An 11,824-nucleotide genomic window follows, 5' to 3' on the forward strand; every position below is an offset into this window, starting at 1 on the left:
GTTTCCGATTATTTTCTGCCTTCTTCCACTTGAAACCTAGGTCCAAAATAATGTTTATTAAACTAGATACACTCCCTTGATACTGTATTCTTTCTTTCATTGCCCTTAAAATACCCTTTAATGTTGGCCTTTCCTCTTCTGTTACGTGAAACTCGTTTATCACTCTTCTTAGTAAGCATTTATTAAAACCATCGAAATCACTCGTTTCCTTTCCTCTTGGTCTTTTTTATGGGGAGTAGTGAATTTCTTTGTTTCTCCCGGGGAATTTTCACTTTCTTTTAAAACTCTATACACGGTACTTGATGATTTCCCACAAGCATCTGCCACTTTTAGTCTGAGCAGTTTTCCTGACATTCCGGGGTACTGTTTCTGCATATAATTGTAAACGTTGTATATTATTTCGCGTGCTTGACTGTGAACACGTTCGCGACGTCATGGGCCACTAGTGGCCCACGCACAGTTTTTTTAAACCCGGCGTGGGCCACTAGTGTCCCACGCTCAACTCCAGTCCAGCCCGTCATGGGACTCTAGTGGGACACGTTTCGTTCTTTCTCTATCGTCAGTTTTATTGAGCCGGTTTTTAAGTTAGGCTGTTATTTATGACTTACGGAATTTTAAGAAGAACCTGGCTATTTTATTTACGAAAAATTATAGTTATTTGGCTACAGGTTGGCTATGTAATAAATATAACTATATATTTTTATTAGTATCAGATCCCTATTATAATTTATTAGAACAACCAATCAAGTAAATAAAGAACTACTTTTGGGCAAGACAAAGGAGATTGATCAGAACAGACGCAAACAGGTTTCATATAGGTAAATTTTGTTATTCGTCTACTAGTGCGATTTGTTGAAGCACTCCAAGCACAAAGAGGGCTCATCCTTGCAGTCAACACAGTAAGTATTGACCTTTTTGGTTTTTTTTTCGTGCCTCCTTTGTTCCAACTTCCCTCACTTTTTCTTGGTAACATTGGACACACCTCTTCCTACCCTTTGCAACGGGTCCTTCCCTTGCCAATAACTTATGGTTGACTGCAGGTCTTTTACGACCTAAATCACATCCCAATCTTATGTAGTTGAAGCTAAGTTTTGTTTGAGTAAAAACTGTAAAAATATTGTTTATTATTTGAGAAATTAAATTTCCTTTTTATTTTTGAGCAGCCACTATGGCTTGATTTTAATGTAGGCCCTAATTTTTAATATTGTAAAAGATGAAAGTTATTTGACAAATAATACTTGATTATACATTTTAGATATTAGTAGAGCTTTTAGATAAACCTTACTTGCTTGTTGATTCTCTATTGGACGAGGAGCTGGTGCTGGATTGACTTCAGGCTTGATCAGTTCTCGTAGTAGTACCTCTCTAAACCTCACCAATTCCCACTTCTTCTGTCTTCCTTCGTTGAAAATGATAAAGGCATTTATTACACTTGTGCCCAGTAACAATTCCACGGCTACTTTCTTGTACCATTTAGAAGGCTTGCGAAGTGGACTGTAATACGAGGACAATTGATCGGAAATATCAACTCCCTTCTTTGCTTTGTTGTAAGCTACAACAGCAGTTGGTTTCAAAATTGGTACTCCGGCTCTGTTGTTTTTTCCAGTAGGAATAAGATTTGCTGAGTCTTCAGGTCGGGTAAATAACATCAGTACTCTTCGTTTGTCTTGCCATTTTATAATACGCACACCATTTACATTTTCTTTAGCTTCAACTTCGCCTTTTTTATTTATTTTGACAAACTCTTTTGGCAAACCTCGTCTATCACCTCTCAATGTCCCACAAACGTATGTTTTTTTTCCAACAAACGCTCAGCTAAGGGTACGCTGCTATAAAAGTTATCTACATACAAGCTTCTGCCTTCTCCAAGGAAATCTGCCACCAGATAATCAACTACTTTTTGAGCGTGGCCTTTGTTTCCCGTTATATCAATCTTTACCAGCATATATTTTAATTTTCAAAGTGTAACCGTTTGGAGAGCAAAGCTTGTACACCTTCACCCCGTATTTGTGGGCTTTTTGAGGGTTGTACTGTCTAATAATGAGACGCTCTCTGCAAGGTATCATACTCTCGTCTACAACGATAGTTTCTTGTGGGAAAAAAAACTGCCTTGCATCTTGCATTTACCTGATCAACCAAGGGTTTGATTTTTGAAAGTCGAGCTTCCTCCTCTGCGAGATCATTTTCATTATCATAGAAGTGCCAACATTTTAAGATCATGTCAAAACGATCCCTGCCCATGGTTTTTTTATACGTTTCATTTCATAAATGTCATTATTTGACCAATAGAGACGTAATTTCGGTGCCGGGTTCAGTCCCATTATTATCAGTATTCCAAGAAACTGTTTCATTTCTGTTGGTGTACAATCTAGCCATTTTCTCATGATGGATCTTCGTTTGACAGGATCTGATGCTAAGAGCTGACGCGCAAAGCGGTTTGTTTCTTCAACCATGAGGTTTATTATTTTTTCGTAGTTATAAAACTCCACACAATCCATTTTGAAATTGTAAAGGATCTGTAGGATTGATTCCAGAGAGTCTAGTTCCATTCTGTTCCTTTCGTCCGTCCACTGTATATTCCAGAAAATATTCTTTCTGTGTTGGCGTTGTGGGCGGGTATTGAGAACAAATATTCTGCAATTTTTGCCAACTCGGAGAACTGTTGAGGACTATCACAGTATTTTAAAAAAACCACCCATTTTTTCATGGCATTGAAGTGGTGCTTCTTTTTCGTCATTCCAAGTTGAAAGTTTTTCCTGGACAAAATTCGTTAGCATTCCGAATTGATCAAAAAGGATAGAATCATCAATTTCAATTCGTTTCGCCATTAAATACGACACTGACTCTTCAACATTTTCCCATTTTGGCGTTTTCTTCAACAGCATCCAATTGAATACCACAAATGGAGAAAACGAGGCATTCCACTTGCTCAGGTATTGAATGCAAGTTTCGTAAAACTTGTCAACTTCATTTTTGAATGGTTTTCAACTGGTGATGGTACCTCTGATTTTTAAGTGCCGATTTAACACTAAACGGAATGAACCTCTGTTCTTTCCTCTTGGTTACAGTTTCTAAAACACTGTTCAGTACATCCACTATCTCTATTACACTCTTTTTGCTTCCTTCGATTTTTTTTTTATTCCATGCTGGAACGTGCTAAGTTGGCTGTGAATGAACCATAAGTAGGCTTCACTTAAAGGGTTGCTGAAAAACTGTACCAATATATTTGGGGCTTTTTCTTCACTTAGGAAAAAATCTTTCAAGGCATCAAACAGCCTTATGACTCGTTCAACTGCTGGAAATAAAGATAACCAGCGAGTTTTTGAGTGACACAGTATATTCATATATTCGGTTCCCACATAATCACAGAAGTCTTTGAGCCTTTCAGTTCTCACTGTGTATATAGAAAAATAAGAAAAAAATCTTGACAATGATGGTTTCAACATCACAGCTCATTGTATCAGCAGCTGTCTGCACACAGTTGTGTAGAACATGCAACCTATGCCTTCAATGTTTTCATTTAATGATGTCTTTAGTTTAGTAAACACATTACATTTTCCCCTTCTTTCCACACCTCCAAAGTTGGTATTCGTATTGTCCCCACAAAAGGCAACACTTTTATTTTTTTTTTTTCAAGACCATATTTTTCAATAGAATTCAAGCAAAATGATGAAATTTCGTCAGATGTTTCATTAGGTATGGAACCCAACCTCAACAGTTTGAACTGAATTCCTTCATTGATATCAAACAACTGAACGACAAACGGAAATATTTTAATAGCTTTATGGTTGCTATTGTCAGTAGATATTCCATAAAAGTTAGACTTTTTGATACTTTCAAGACTTTCTTTTAAACTCTGGGGAGCAATGACGCCTTTAACTAAAGCTGAAACTTTGGTTCTTGCCGAACTAAACTTTTTTGCAATGGATGAATCATCAAACATAACGCTGTTAAGTTTATTTGTACAATCACTAGATCTAAAACTTTGGTGATGTCTTACTGTGTGGTATGCTAATGTAAGCTCGGCTGCTCGAACTTTTGTGTCTGCTTGACTGAGATAGTACAAAATAGTTCTGTAAAGTCTTAATTCCGCTTGGTGCACTGAATCTGTTTTTATGTTTCTTAGACTTAATGTGATCAACAATGTCAGAACGACCACCATGACTGATACTAATGAAACAATTACAAACAGAGCACTCTACTTCATTATCAAATTGTCCCCTTTTGATAAAGTTCCACTCTTTGGAATAACTGTCACTGAATTTACAAGGACGTTTTGGCATTTTGCGGCTCGATACAATACTAATTAATAATACATGAGTTCATTAATTAACTAATAACATTAATTGGTTTCACTGACATAACCTCAATAACTAATAAACAATATTCTGACAGAAACGTGTAATGAATACTGGGGCGCTGCCAAGCGGAGGTTTGTAAAATAACTTCGCTTATGTATACTTTACATTAGCCATAAAGTCAAAAACCCACAGGGTGAATGGCTGGACCCAGGCAGTGCTGCTACCTGTGGGTGTTTCAGCGAACTACGTCCACTCTTGTGGTAACGCAGCACAGCACCGCGCAATATTTTGCGATTCTTCAGACCGAAATATTTCATTTCGTTTGTGCCAATCGCGTTCGCTGCCGCAATTCGGGCAACGCCCGCCGCCCGCCACTCCGCGCAGCTAACGTGTTAAACAGAATTCCGGGACTTTTGGGCGTCCCGATAACATTTTTCGGGACATCGCATAACATGATTAAAAACCGGGACAATCCCGGTTTTCCGGGACGTTTAGTCACCCTACTCTAGTGGGACATGACGGTCTGGGGGAATAATGCATTCCTCCAGCCCGGTGTGGGTCACTAGAGGCCCACAAATAAAAACGTTAAAAAACACTAAAAACCTTTTTTTTATTTTTACGTGGCCTATATATGTGTTATATATACCGAAAAGACCCTTTTTATGTAAAAAAGTTTGACGGTTTTTGACGAGATTCAAAGTTGAACTGACCGGCAAATTAAAAAATCCACAAATTCCTGAATGTCGCGAACATGATAACAGGTTTTCTTAATAGACACTTCACTCACGTGGAGCAGAGAACTGACTGACAGCGCTGCTCGGTGAGCGGGCTGGGCCGCGCATGCGCGCAGCGACATCTGTCCACTGCGCAACCATGAACCGTTTCACGTCTAAGTAATCTAAGAGTAAGGCTTGCTTCACACTACAACGACAGGTCGTTTACCCGACATATTGTCGTCAACGACACAAAAAATAAACTCGTTCACATTGTGACCTGATGAAATAAGACTGTAATCACTCTCATCATCCGTCGATGAGAGATCCAAGTATTGTTTTTGGGTTTTTCCTCTTCAGAGCTTTACCTTTAGACTTTCCTTTCTTTCCTAAATTCTTCTGCTGCATTTTCTTCAGTTTTTCAATTTCTTTTTCTAGCTTTTTCTTCTCTTTCTCAATTTTCTTTTCATCTTTTTGTTTTTTCTTCTTTTCTTCATACTGAATAATGTCATTTGCTGTAATACTTTTTCCTGAAGGAACTTCTAGTTTTTGCCTTTTTGTCATTCGGGGTTTCACAACTTCTTTTCTTTTTTCTTCCAAACTGTTGGATGAAAGACTCTCCTACTAGTTCCAAATTAACAAACGTATTAGTGGAAGGTAAACGTTTTAACACTTCTTCCTTGTCAATTGGATGTATACCAGCTTTCCTGAAGCCACTAAACTTTAAATTTTCTTTTACGTTGGGCTCCAATTCATCCAAACTCCTTTTTTAGAGTTGCGGGAAAATGTCTTTTGGTAATGTTGCAACAGTTTTACCACTTTCAGACTGTTTCCACTGTGTTAGGACTTGTTTCCATTTCATTTTGAGAGGTCTAAAGTAGGCTACATCCAAAGGCTGGGTAGGATGCGAGGAATTTGGAGGCAAACATAAAAAATGAACATCATTTTGCTCACAAAGGCTGACCACGTTTAAGCTCACATGTGAGCTGAGGTTGTCTCCTATGACAACTTTTTTTTCTTCGCGTTTCTTTAGGATTGGAAGAAGGTGAGCTGTAAACCAGTCTTGAAAAGTAGCTCCATCGATCCACCCCTGTTTGGTCCTGTTATACCGAGCCCCATCAGGGCCACTATCTAGAAAGACAAGTTCTTTAACTATCTTAGAATGAATATTCAGAGTTTTGATGAGCTACAATTAAAAGTAAAAGGCTTCATTCAGCGCCGCAGCACAACATTTAGAGATTGCATCCAGCCTATACAAATGTTAGCAGTTGCAATCAGGTAAGAGCAATAGTGTTCTTTGAGGTGATTTAACCATACCTCAATAAAATACTGTACAGTGGTTGACATACCTTCATACCTCAGTTTATTTGGCTGATACAACTGTACAGCAAGTTCTTTGTACACTGTGTGGCAATAAAAATGTAATATTTGAATTTTTTTAACATAGGCGTCATAATTAAAATACACATTTTTTTTATTATTGTTGTTATAATTGTTAAACCCCGATTTTATATTTCAATAATGACGCACATAAAAAACAAGATAAATTGCCACCATCAACATGAAAAACATACCATCAGAACATAAAAAGCAAGGCTGTTATGAAGCTGGGCAAAAAACAACTCGGTCATATGCATTAAATTATAGACACATACACAATTACATATGTGTAAATAAATACCAAGAACTATGTGAGCTTAACAGTTAAAAATTACTTAATTGTTTAAAGTACAATATCTGTACAGTAACAATGTCACATGTTAACCCTCCAGATACACACTTGTAACATTGAAACATGGCAGACACACTGGGGTGTGTTGCATCCCACTTGTTATGTTTTTTTTTAAATACTTGGATAATATTTGATTGGAATATAACTACATAAACTTTAATTGGTACTGTTTGTGTGTAATATAATGCATATTTTATTAAATTAAATATTATATTATTAAATAATTATATGATTATTATATAATTATTAAATAATTAATTAAATATTAAAAATTACAAAAGATATATTTTAGTAATTTTTACTAGCCAAATTTTGTAATGTTCAGTTAACATGTTTTTAAATTGCCATGACGATGTTTATTCATTACAGAAGGTTCAAATATCTAACTCATTCAACTGATAATGAATGTATTTACACCAACAAAATAGAACAGTTGTACATATAGGTATAGTTTACCTTAGCAGAGGCACTTGTTTTGGCAGTCTTTTGTTATTCCATACACTCGTAGCATTGTAACACTCTGTGCTCATCGCACATGCTCCTGTTGCATGAAGTGCAGGTATTCTTTGTTTTTCTGTCCCGATTGCCTGGATAAAAGGCACACCTTTGCTGTCTCTTTTACCCAACTTCCAGTCTTTGAGGTTAAGAAATAGGAGGGCCCAAGATTTCGCGGATTGAAATACGAAGACTTCGGCGGAGTGTGGTCACATCTAATCTTTCTTCCAAAAAAGTTTCACCAATGCCAATGCCAACTCCTTCAGGAAAACTCGTCTCTTTTTGGGTTTTCACCTTTTAAATTGTACGTCATTGCATTTATAGCACTCTGGTCCATTATGCCATGCCAGATTCGTAGTGGCCAACGTTTACAAACTCGACTAACTGAGTAGGAAAGACATAACTGATCAAAGGAGTTTGTACCTCCCTTAGTACTATTATAAAAAAGTATAGCTAAGGGTTATTCGTGTTTACATCAATTTCCTTTGTTGAGTGCATTGTTGATAAAAGTAATACATTTTTGTTCTTTTTTTTGACAGTATGAAACTAGCATACTATGTGCATCAAAAGCAAACAACGTGAGTTAACAGCTTTTTTGGCAATAAATGATGGTGGTATTTCTGGCTTGCCAGATCGTAATGTTCCAACCATGGTGAGCTTATGGTCTTGCAACATTTTGTGAAATAACGGCATGGACGAAAACCAATTGTCAACTGTTATATTTCGTTTGTCCCATGTATATTTTGACTCAAAGTCCTTACGTAGTAAGAAGGTACTTTTTCTTTATTAGGAGGTTTAAATTTACCAGCATAGGGAGTTGCATTTACCATGTAATAGGTTTTAGCATCATTCATCATAATGATTTTTAAACCACATTTACCTGGTTTGCTTCGCATGTAAACTGTAAATGAAGAGCCACCTCTAAACCCAAGGAGCTGCTCATCAATAGTGCAGTATTCAGATGGAGTATAAAGGGATTTAGCATTTTCGGTAAACTTTTCCCAAACTTCACGGATTGGAGCAAATTCGTCAGATTGCGCTCTGGCCTGCCTAGTCTGTTTATCATCGAACCTAAGGCAGATTCCCAAAAATTTAAATCTGTTCAAAGACATGGTTGCTCGATAAACAGAGTTTCCAAATGTTACAAATCAAAGTTCTTCTATGTTTCTGTGACAATTTCTTTGTACTCCAGAAAGGTACAGCAGCTCGAAAAAGGCCAATAGTTCTCTATCAGAGGTTTCTTTATGATAGCTTTGCTTCATTTGAACCCGTCGAATTTGTCTGCTAAAATAGGCTGATCAAGAAGTAAATTCCAAAACTGTAGTGGAGTACTACATCTCTCGCCTGCCCCTTAGCTCCAGGTAAGTGAATCACTCACTATATTTCTTGACGAAGGACGGTCTCTTCTTTCTGGTTCAATAATACTCCACATAATATGTCCATTTTTACCAAAACTTGCATTTACATGTCTGATGCGTTGAAGAGGCACACAGAAGTCCTGGTCCAGTAGGCTGTGTAGAGCCAGCTCCTTCTCCTGTATTTGGTTCAGGAACTGCATCTTCATCAGCATCCTCTTCATCATATTTATCTGTGTCTTCCAGTATAAAGTCCGGGTCTTCGTCAGTATCGTTCCCACCAAATAAAATGTTCACATCACTATCATCTTCTTCAGCAAGAAGACCTCTTATTGAATCACTTCCTAAGTCCATTTTAAATTAAAAAGCTAAAAATTGCACTTAGTTGTCACTTAAACTGCAATTAAGCTACATGAAACAATAACAAAAAAACTGTTACTCTAACAACACACTGGGGTGTAGCAAACCCCTTCAACGGAGCACGGCAGACACACTGGGGTGTAATAAACCCCAAGGCAACTTTCTCTGGTGACTGTATAGAGGTATCCGCAGAACTGACTGAAACAAATATTGAAAGGAGCAGCCAATACTACCAACTTAATTTACACGGGAGCTAAAATTTCCCTCTGTTAAAAGAAACTTTGAAATAACTAAAATAAAACTGTTCAGTGTATCTCTGGAGGGTTAAATAGATGTTGCAATGTTCAAATATATATTAAAATTGATTTTGTTAGAAATCAAAGTTGAAGGTATCCATAGTGCTGTCTGTATATTCTGACAAATCTGTAGAAGCAGGTGACACTGCACTAAGCACTTGGTCAACATTTTCATAGTAGTCGGTAGCAGATGTGGTTGAGGAACTCGCATTATTTGCCGGGGATGAAGATTGCAATACATGATATCTACGACCCATAGAAGAAACAATTTTGTCTTTTTCTGCCTGTATTGGAGAAGACTGGCTTATTTGTTTTCTACGAATGGAATGAGAGAGTTTTTGTTTTTTCTGCTTTTTCATGTTTGAAAGTAGTTGCATAACATTGAGCTGGAATTCTACAATCTCATCATCATCAAAAGTCTCAAGCGTGGGGATTATTCCATTAAAAAAATTATGTATGTCTATCGGGCTTTTCTTTTAATGCTGAGATTAGTTCAAGTTCAACAGGGTCCGGTCGTCTTTTTTTCTTGGTAACATTGATAGGCTTTCTAAAATGTCGGATCTCTTCATTGGTTGGTTGGTTATTTCTAGGACTTACTTGCGTTTCACTACCTTCGTCACCGCTAAGACTAGCTCCGGAGAAGTCATTGGGCTGTGGGTCGATTACACTTTCCGATAAACTGTCATCTTAGCACGTGTCTGCGTAGATTTTTTTCAAAAACTGAAGTTGGTCGTTGTAAATATACGTTTTTGGTGGTTGTCGTGCACTGCCTGACTTCATTGAAGCTTTTTATTTCCTCTCACTGCGTTGAAAACAATCCCGTAGATTGGCTCATTTTTTCATAACCACTTTACCTAAAACAAAAATCAAACTTATAATATGCACTATGTATAGTTTATCGCCCTAAGTATCAATTTTAGAGTTTCATTACCCCCAAAACAATTAGGCTACAAAATATTATTACTAAACATTTGTTATCACAATGTTTGAGGTACTTGGCAAAACTTGTCACGTTTTGTTTTTTTTCAGATATTTGGCTAGCGCTTGTAGCTACATTCACGGATCTACACTACAACTACAGACTTTGTGTTTCCACTATCAGTCAAATAGTCAGAGAAGTGTGTACAGCTCTTTGGTCTTTAAGATCTGAATGCATGCCAGTCTCCACCACAGAAACTTGTAAAGAAATTGCCAACAACTTCTCGCAACGAGCCAACTTCCCTCATTGCACAGGAGCTGTAGATGGGAAACATATACGCATTGTGCATCCGTGTAACTCTATGTATTACAACTACAAAGGATTCTCGTCTATTGTGTTAATGGCTGTGGCTGATTCACAATATATATTTATAGATGTCAATGTTGGAAGTTATGGTAAGGACAGTGACTCAACAATATTTCAAAATTGTTCTTTGTGGCAGGCACTACTTAACGGTACACTAAGATTGCCCGAAGAAGAGTGTCTTCCAGGTACGAAGAACCCCAAGGTACCATACGCTTTTGTTGGTGACGAAACATTTGGGTTACATAAGAATCTTCTACGCCCATTTGCTGGACATATTTGACTGTTGGGAAAAGCGTATTCAACTACCGTCTTTCGAGAGCTCGGAGATACATTGAATGTAGACTACATTTGGTATCCTTACAAACAAGTGGAGGATCTGCCACAGCTCCTTAAATTTGGATCCTGAATTTTGTGCAGAGATTGTGAAAGCTTGTGTCATTTTATACAACTTTGTTATTGTGCGGAATGGTTACAATATTGAAGATGCTTTGACAGTAACAGGTCTAGAAAGCTTACCAAGAAGTGAATCTGTTCGTGCTGGACTATCGGCAAACAACGCAAGGAAGATGATGACAGTCTATATTTTAACACCAGTTGGCTCAGTAAAATGGCAATTATTTAAAATTAAAGGTATGGTGTATCAAGTATTTGCTTTAACAGAGAAAATGCCAATTACATGTATACTACCATATTCGTTTGTTTCATTGGCTTCCATCTCTTCAAAGTTGTCATTTAGTTGTTTAAACACTTCAATCCATGCGTTTTTGTCTGAATGCTGTCCTTATAATCACCCATTGTCTTATCCCAAATAACAGGGTTCTGTTGCACCACTGTGATTAGTAATTCTAAATCAATTGTGTCCATGGTCACAAACAAACACAACTCAGTGAACTAGGATAAACAAGAGCGGTAGCAGCAGACTGTCGTGTCGGAGTAGTATGAACAGTCTCAGTGGATCGCCCTCAAGTCGTTTGAACGACATCGACAGTCGGCCCGAGTCGAGGGATGTCGTGGCTCCCTCGACACTTGCACAACAGCCGTGAGTCGGCTACACGACCACGACATGTGCCAGCTCAGTGTGAAGTGGCTCATATACTCTTCTTCCCAAGAATCTGGTAAACGACTCGCGACAGTCGTTGTAGTGTGAAGTAAGGCCTGTTTCACATTTACCCGGCATGCCGTTAACCCGATTCCTAGCCAGCACCGGCACGGGTGCACTGTTCACATTTAACACACAGTGTGCACTCCAGCAGTCGTACACCAGCTTGTGCTTCAATGGAACGTAAG

At 37.8% G+C, this 11,824-nt stretch overlaps 1 pseudogene; it reads right to left on the reverse strand.

Annotated features, from left to right (window-relative positions):
* Positions 1-9,326: 9,326 nt before the first annotated feature.
* Positions 9,327-11,401, reverse strand: LOC124358471 (annotated as a pseudogene).
* Between the last annotated feature and the right edge of the window lie 423 nt (positions 11,402-11,824).

The sequence above is a fragment of the Homalodisca vitripennis genome, chromosome 3 (genome assembly GCF_021130785.1).
Source record: "Homalodisca vitripennis isolate AUS2020 chromosome 3, UT_GWSS_2.1, whole genome shotgun sequence".
Classification (NCBI taxonomy): Eukaryota; Metazoa; Arthropoda; class Insecta; order Hemiptera; family Cicadellidae; genus Homalodisca; species Homalodisca vitripennis.